Here is a 9,560-nt window from a genome sequence, read left to right as displayed (position 1 = left end):
TCAATGGTAATGAACGCATTGAAAATAGGTTTTCAGAAAATAAATCGGTTTTAATTTGATCAAAATATTTTCTCGTTCAAGCTCTAGTTTAGATATCATCGAATTCCATGAGTTTGTAATTCTCAATCTTTAAAGTCAATCTCAAGGATTGAGTAATATCAGTCTTAAAAGCTGATTTTTAATCTTTAAGGAGATTATCCTTTCTGGGGGTCTGATTCATTAGTCTTATCAAGCTAATTTGCACGGCGCCCTCCCCATTTTACGAGATAGATCCTCTCATGGTTAGGATAAGTCTGACCACATTGCGACCCTGTTTGATGCTGAGGTCCGTGGATTTCCTGCTGATTTTAGAGATCACTTTTCTAGATTTTTCGTCAACCTACAGCTGGTCTGGACGACAACTTCTTGACCTATATCAAGAAGCGCGTGTCTTTTTTGGAAGACTTTACTTCCTTTTAATGATGGAATTGATTCATCGTGTAGATCCATCTTTCTTTCGAATATATTACAGTAAATCGGGTAAAACTGATTAGTTTAGTCCAAAACAAAAGTACCTGCAATAAACTTGTACAGATATGTGATATATGTTTTAAAGAACTTGGTGAATTCTTCCCACACTCAGCTTTTATTTATTTCTTTCTTTGCCTTTTTATTCCCCTCTATTCCATTTTAAATGAATTCAAGCGTTTTGGGTTGTTTCTCAATTTATGTCCTTTCCAAGGTAACAATAATTTCGGTAGTATCACCTAGTTTTATCGTTCATAAATATGTATAAACATGATTTTGAATTCATTTAGTTGAAATTTTTTCAAATTTTCACAAAATTTGGCAATTAAACCAAGTGTAAACCCGAGAGAATTTATAACCCTTTCCCACACTTGAGATCATGCAATGCCCTAATTTGCATGAAATCAGACTATAATTATAAATTCATGAGAGTGATTAGTGTAGAAAAGTGATTAAAAATACCAAGTATGCAAACATATTATTTTATATCACATTTGATATTTTGCGTCTTGTTGTCAAAATTAGTAGCTTTTGCTGAACTTAATGTCAGTCTTTAAAAGTGCGTTGTTTTACCATGTTTTGTACATAAGATAAACTACAAACATATATACATATTTTTGAAGTTTGGTATATTACCCCACTTTCAAAAATTTATAAAATCTAATATTTTTTTGGCATACTTTAAATCAATAAAATTAAAAATAATGATAACAAAATTTGTCGTCCCGCCCTCGGGTAAAGCAATTTCGGTTCAATGACCTAGTGTTTAACTCACGACGAATTTTAGAAATCATTTTTTTTAAACTTAATTAAATAAAGTAAATTTTTGTTTTTAAAATCACACAAAACTTAAATTTAAAAAGCATATTAATTTCATATAAAACCTACAAAACAAAAAAAAAATTCAGAATGGGGGGAGAAAACTAGTTCTTTAGTGTCTGCTAGTGGAAAAGACCAATCGGATTCCATTCTCGGAACTACACGAGAACAGAACAACTAACTCTAGACAACATTTTCTTTTTAGAACATTTTGAATCTCCCCACACTTAGGTAGCTGTGGTGTAAAAATTGTAATTAACTTCATCGTCAATTTTTCTTGGACCATAATCAACTTGCATATCTGTGACTTTTGCTTTAAGCCATTGGTCGGATTCTTGTATAATATCCACAAATTCAACTAATTTCGCCTTTTCTTTAGGCGACAGATTGGATACTAACCGGTTAAATAACTTAAAGTTCCCCTTGGTTCTAGCATCGCGAATTCGTTTAATAAGTTTCTTCATTGAACTATTAATAACGGGATCATTTAATTTCGTATCAACAACGGGGTTCTTTGTTATCAGGTCATCATTAGGTGTTACTTCATTTTTCCCACACTTAGGCGTTTTATTATTGTTGAGCACTACCGTTGGAGTTGGTAAAACAACATGGTCCTTACCAATCGTTTTTGCTGGTTCAACGGTTTTGGTTGGTAGAGATTTAGACTTTCGAATCATAAAGGTGATCGATTTCTCATCATTACTAAGTGTCATTCTACCCTTTCTTACATCAAATAATGCCCCGGTGGACGCTAAGAAGGGTCGACCTAAAATTAGAGGAATGTTTGGGTCCTCTTCTATGTCAATGACAATGAATTCGACTAGAAAGGTTAAATTACCTACTTGAACGGGTAGGTTGTCAGCAATTCCAACTGGGTGCTTAATGGTTTGATCAAGGAGTCGAACACTCATATCCGTTGGACTTAACTCACATACTCCTAATCTCTTATATAATGAAAGAGGCATAACACTCACACTTGCACCTAAATCTGCTAGTGCATCATACATGACACAGTCACTAAGTAGACAAGGAACAATAAATTCACCCGGATCACCTACCCTAGGTGGAGGTTTTGGTGGAACTGTCTTCACCGGGTTTACTTCTATGGTTTTTGTTTCTTGCACTTTCTTATTCTTCTTCTTCTTCTTTTTTCCAAAGGTATCACAAACTTTATTACCTATCACTTGCTTATACTCAACTTCTTTTTTTGGAAACGGGATGGGTGTTTTGTATGGTGCCACCACTGGCTTTACATACTCGGGTGGTGGTGGTGTTGTAACTTCTTCATTGTTACTCACATCTAAAACTTTTCCATCTTCTGGTGTTGGTTTTTCAGAATTTGTTGATACCATGTTAACATTTTTATTCCGAGGATTTACTTCATTATTACTCGGTAGCTTTCCTTGTTCCCTTTCACTCATCAATCTAACAAGAGTACCTACTTGTTTTTCTAGATTCAAAATGGAAGCTTGTTGAGTTCTAAATTACTGATCAAACCTCTCATTCGTTTGGGTTTGAGTTTCAATAAATTGTGTTTGAGATTCAACTAGCTTAAATACCACTTCTTCCAGATTTGACTTTTTCTCTTCGGTTTGTTGTGGTGGTTTATACAAGCCAGGTCTTTGTTGATTGAAAGTGTTGTTTTGAGTTGGTTGGTTATTCGGACCTTGTTGGTTGTATGAGTTATTATTGGGTCCATTTGGATTATAAAGAATGTTTTGATTTCGATTAAAGTTTGGCCTTGGCGGTTGATAATTATTTTGATAATTATTTCCCGGCCTTTTGTTTATGTAGGAAACATTCTCTCGTTGTTCCATCGTTTGCTCAACATTACAATCTTTCGTTAAGTGTGGTCCACCGCATTGCTCACAACTGATTCGTATTGCGTGAATATCTTTAGTCATCTTTTCCATTCGTCTCTCGAAAGCATCTATTTTTGCAGAAACAGAATCAAAGTTATGGCTAGAATCGGCTCTAGCCGCTTTAGATGAATGAAAAATATCTTTTTCCTGATGCCATTCATGAGAGTGGGATGCTGTGTTATCAATGATCTTGTGAGCTTCGGTTGCGGTTTTCTTCATAATGGAACCACCAGCTGCTGTGTCGATGTCTTTTCGTGTGGTGATGTCGACGCCTTTATAGAAGATTTGCATTATTTGAAAAGTATCTAAACCGTGTTGAGGACATCCTCTCAACATCCTTCCGAATCTTGTCCATGCCTCATATAACGTTTCATTTGGCTTTTGCACGAACGTGGCAATTTCTCCTTGAAGTCTCACGGCTTTAGATGCCGGAAAGAATCTTTTAAGAAATTTCTCAACTAAAATATCCCATGAGTCAATCGTTCCTTCAGGTAACGATTCTAACCAATCTTTAGCTTCTCCTTTTAAAGTCCATGGGAACAACATAAGATAAATAGTTTCATCCTCAACTTCTCGGATTTTAAATAGATTACAAATCCTATTAAAAGTTCGAAGATGTTCGTTTGGATCTTCTTTTGTTGTACCACCAAATTGGCACTGATTGGTGATCATGTGTAGGATTTGTCCTTTGATTTCAAAATCTGATGCTCTAACATCTGGCTGATTAATGGCGTGACCTTGGCCCGTGCGTGTGGCTCTCATTCAGTCTTCCATACTTTGAGGTTCCGTTATTTCCATAATTGAATTTGTTGAATCCGAATCACTAGAAGATTCTGATTTAACTATTTGTGGTTCAGGAGGATTGATTAGTGGTTCAGGATCTTGGAATTGTCCTTGAATATCATCCGGATTCTCAGTTGTGAAGTCGGGTTCAAAAGATGGATTGTCAGAAATTTGAATTGGAGTATTTGTTCGACTGGATGATGATTCTAAAGAAAAATCAACAGCGGCAATATTGGCTAGATGTCTTGATCGAGTTACAGGTGGTGAACGTATGAAAGGTGGTGAACGTTTTGCTCGGTGCATTCACTGAATATCCTATTAGTTATAAAAATAAAAATTATATAAGTTATCAAATTAATAGACTTTTCTGATTTTGCCCACGTTTCGAATAGCCAATAGATGCAGCAGGTAGCCAGGACCCTTTAAATCGAAAGCCCACAACTCGCCACTAACAAATCCAACTATTACTACGAACCAGAAAATTTGGATGTCTATCAATTTAACCGCTTAAAATAATTTTTCGTTTGAAATTTTAGATAAGAAATAGAAAATTCTATGTTCTAAAAACTAGAGCGTCGAGAAATAAGAATGAAAAAGATTGCGTCGAAAAATGTCGAAAAAAATAAAAGGTCGAAATATAAAAATAAGAAAGTAGCGCGTCGAAACTTAAAAGGGATTCTAAACGAAAAACGGCAATTACTTAAAATGATACTAAAATTTTAACATGGCGTCGCAAAATTTTAAGCCACCTAAATCTTAGTCTAAAGAAAAAGCACTTAAGGGATTTTACGGCAAAGCCTAAAAATCTAAAAGTATAAAAATAAATATGGCAAAACTAAACTTAATACTAAAAGTTGTAACTAGAGTCTAAAAATCTAAAGGTAATAAAACTTAAAATAAATATATATATATTTTTTTATAGACAAAATCTTAAAAATATATATATTTTTTTTTAAAATTTTTTTTTTAAAAAAAAATTTATTTTTATATATTTTTTTAACGATTTTAATATTTCTTTTTTAAGGATTTAATTTTTTTTAATTTTTTTAACTCATTTACTATTCATGAATAGTAAATGAAACAAAATTAATTAATTTACTATTTACATGAAAGCGACATGATAGAAATTATTAATTATAAGTTACATAATATACCCCTAAAGTATTTAATAAATACGACTTTTTAAAATTATTATTATATTATTATATTTTATTTCAATATTATTATACTATTATATTTTATTTCAATATTATTATATTATTATATTTTATTTCAATATTATTATATTTAAATTAATATATCTTTAATCAGTCAAAAACTAAAAAAAAAACTTAAATATCCCGTGAAGACACAAAAAGTGTCCCCGGCAGCGGCGCCAAAAACTTGATGTGTTCTAGAGGGTGTGTATGAAACGGCTATCAGTTTTATATTTATTTACTACAGGAAATCACCTAAATTAAACTAAAACACAAAAGGCAAGTATACCTATCGTGTAATAATATAGCTAAGGTAAAGTCCGGGAGGTCGATCCGTGGGCACTATTATTGGGTGTCTTACTAGGTCAAATTAGTTAATTAAGTAGTTAAACTAGATATAGTAATTATAGGTAACTTTGGGGGGATTTACCGTTTAATGACCGGTTTGTCGATTTTATATTTTAAGCGTACAGATAAATGACGATAATTAAAGTGCGTAAAATAAATAACAATATTAAAATGACAATAAATAAAATTGCGAGTAAATAAAAGTACGATGAGAAATACAATAAAAGAATTATGCTTATTTAAACTTCCGTAATCATGATGTTTGATGTTTTGATTTTAATTTATTATGCTGGGTTAATTGTCCTTTGTCCTGGATTTATTTGATACCTATCTGGTTTTTGCCCATAATAGTTCATCGGTCATAATTATAAAATGATCGTCAAATTAACCGTATACCCGAAGTCAAATATTCCAACTAATTGGGGATTCGAACTGTAACAAGGTCTTAATACTTTGGTAATAATTACACCAGGTTATCGACTGTGTGTAATCCAAGGTCTTAATACTTTGTTAACAATTACACCAATTACCCTTGTATGTAATCCACCCCTGTTTTAATTAGTCCATGATTATTAATTTACCCACTTGGCCAGAATGAATAATAAATTACCCAACCCAATTGATTAATTAAATGATTATAAAAGATGTCGTATAAACGTCACTAAATAGGACATGCATAATCATTTAATAATTATTAGATTAACTAATTTGAAGATATGTTTGACAGGCTCCAAAGAATTGTCATTCGATTAGACAATACCCCCCATCTATTAATGGTCCATGGTCCAATGTCCACAGGTGTCGGTCTTTTGTCCATACCCTAATTATGGTACAAAATCTAATAACCCCATCTTAATATTTAGTCCAACATCACGATTACTTCGGCTTAAATAAGCATAATAATAACTTAGTTACGAGACTATAATTTAAAAAGGAAAAACATAGCTTACAGTGATTATTTATCGCGTAGCATTACACGGACAGAGTTTCGACTTTAAAACCCGTAAAACATTTCTTACAATAACCCAACTAAACCATAACTTATTATTAACTTAAATTAAAATTAAAATTATAATATAAATATATATATATATATTACATATTGAGAGAAAGAGAATTGAAAAAGGTGTATCTTTCTTCATTCTCCGTAGTCTCGTTTTATAGGCAAATGTTGATTTGAAATTTTCACTTATGACCCCTTAACTATGCTCAATTAACAACTTTTTATTATTTATTATTATTCTTATTATGAATTATTTAAATATTATATTATATTCTTGTGCATAGTTGACTTGTACTTTCAGCTCCGTTGCGTCGAGCGTTGAAAGTGTGCTCAGGTCCCGGTTCCGGTTTTTCGAACGTCCTTTCGTATAATTTAATATCTTGTACTTTATATTTTGCGGCTCGTACTCTTGTAATTTTGAGACGTTTCTCATCAATAAATTGAACCACTTGAATTATATCTTGTACATTTGAGCTTTTTGGTCATTTGCGTCTTTAAATCGTCGTTTTCTTCTTTTGTCTTCGCACTTATTTATTTAAACGAATATTACATAAAAATAGAACAATTACAACTAAAAGCTTTACATATTGGAAGGATATTGTGCCTAAATATAGGTTCATTTGGAGCACTATCAGTATTCTCAGCCCAAAAATATAGATAAAAATGGAGCAAATGAAACTCACGATACGATACGATAGTTTGTAGTAAATATGCATAGGATGGCACTGAACAAGTACAGAGTTGACCTCGAATTCACGAACCTATATCAAGTATATATATTAACACATATACTCGTAATCGAATAAGTTTATATATATATTTCAGTTGTTATATATTTCTATATATATACTTTTATATATATTCTATATAAAAGTATTTATTTGATAAAATGATATTAATAATGATAATGAATAATGAGTTATATTATTTTATAATAATAATAATAATAATAATAATAATAATAATAATAATAATAATAATAATAATAATAATAATAATAATAATAATAATAATAATAATAATAATAATAATAATATTAGTAGTAAAAATAATAATTATAATAATATAGTTTTGATGATAAAAAAATTATAATTTTTGTAAAAATGATAATAGTTTTTAATAATAATAATAATACTAATAAAGATAATTACACTTATGTTAAAAATGATAATAATAGTACTATTAATTATAAAATGATACTAATACTAATATTAATAAATTGTGTTATTTTCCTAACAATAATAATCATAATCATAATAATGATAATAATATTTAAAATGATAATAATAATAATACAATAATAAAACTACTAATAATACTAGTAATAATAATTTTAGTAGTAACAATAACAATAGTAATTATGATTTTAATTTTAATTATGTTAATAATAATACATGGTAACTTTTATTAGTAATAATAATAATTATAATAGTTATACTACTACTAATAATAATAATAATTAAAATCATAATAATAATAATAATAATAATAACAATAATAATAATAATAATAATAATAATAATAATAATAATAATAATAATAGTATAATTTATAAATTATATTAAAGATAGTAATAATAATTATGGTATTAGTATTAGTAATAATAATAAGTAATTTAACAATAATAATAATAATAATAACAATAATAATAATAATAATAATAATAATAATAATAATAATAATAATAATAAGAAAACTACCTTAGGAGTTTTCCTAAAAAAAAAAAAAATGCCACCGCCCGGGCTCTAACCCGCGACCTCTCGCTCACCCACAAACACACTAAACCATGGCTCTGTTGCTTACTTATCTGATTTAACTTACATTTAAATTTTATTTAAACCGTATTTCTGTTTCTATCTTTCTTCTCCAAAAATTCTAGTCGACCAGAGTACTTCCCAAAAAGCGAATTAACGAATTAGTTTTGGACTTAGACAAAATATAAATGATTTAAATGGGTGATTGAGATTAACATCAAGCGAGACAAAGAAAAAAAATGAAATTAAATAGCAGCAACATTAGCTGTTCGTAAAAAAAAAAAATTTAAACTCAAGATTGATTTTTGATTTTCAAACCGTTTTAGACAAAGCGTACATCACGAATTGTGTTTAAAAAGACTCTTAGAAACTTTCTCAAGTATCAATTTAACTGGAAACATCACAACGAACTCGAATTTCTCGATGAACAATCGTTTGACTTTTTAAAAATAAAACTTTGACTTGAAAATTAAGACTCGTTAGGAAGAATTGGAACCTAGGATTTTGCAGATAGTTTGAGTAGGAGATTACTAACAACACTGCACTGATGGATTTTGAAATTTCATTTGATTTCGAATTTTGGTAAAAAAATAATGAAACTGAGTTATCGAGCTTTTTATTTCTTTTTCTGTTTAATTTTTCTGTTCTCCTTCAATTTGCATTAGCTGATGTTTATATAGAGGGTAATTGAGATTAGTATATTCACAATGATTTGATTAAAGTTTATCTAGTAGCTGGATTGGTCGACAGATAAAAAATCACTACCATTAGCAGAATAAAAAAAAATAATCAGGAAAATTAATAAAGCTGTGTCGTGGGAAAAAAGAAATATATAAAAAAAATGCTGATTCAAGATCAATAAAAAAATAAAAAGGCAGATACGCAGATCACGATTTTTTTATAAATTTTAAAAGTTGGTAACCTAATTTATACCTAATTCATTAATAATTAATATTAATAAAATAATAATACTTTTAATAATAATAGAATGAATAATAATAATAATAATAATAATAATAATATTGATAAGATAATAATAATAAACTTAAAAATAATGATAAGTTTAATAATAATAATTAATAATAATAATAATAATGATAATAATAATATTAATGATTCTATTAATGATAATTATAATGATAGTTTTAATAGTAAAGGCAATCTTATTAAAAGTGATAATTTAATACAAATGATAATTTTAATACCTTTAATAATAAGAATGATAATAAATGATAGTAATAATAATAATTTCAATAAAGATGGTAATTTTGATAAAAATGATAAGATA

At 29.0% G+C, this 9,560-nt stretch overlaps 1 non-coding gene across 1 annotated transcript; it reads left to right on the top strand.

Moving 5' to 3' along the window:
- The first annotated feature begins 3,495 nt into the window (after positions 1-3,495).
- Positions 3,496-3,602, top strand: LOC139886873 (small nucleolar RNA R71). The gene has a single exon (XR_011772734.1). It is a non-coding gene; the product is annotated as a small nucleolar RNA R71 (small nucleolar RNA).
- Positions 3,603-9,560: the final 5,958 nt, after the last annotated feature.

This window comes from Rutidosis leptorrhynchoides, chromosome 1 (genome assembly GCF_046630445.1).
Source record: "Rutidosis leptorrhynchoides isolate AG116_Rl617_1_P2 chromosome 1, CSIRO_AGI_Rlap_v1, whole genome shotgun sequence".
Lineage (NCBI taxonomy): Eukaryota > Viridiplantae > Streptophyta > Magnoliopsida > Asterales > Asteraceae > Rutidosis > Rutidosis leptorrhynchoides.
This window is presented reverse-complemented; position numbering and strand designations above follow the sequence as displayed.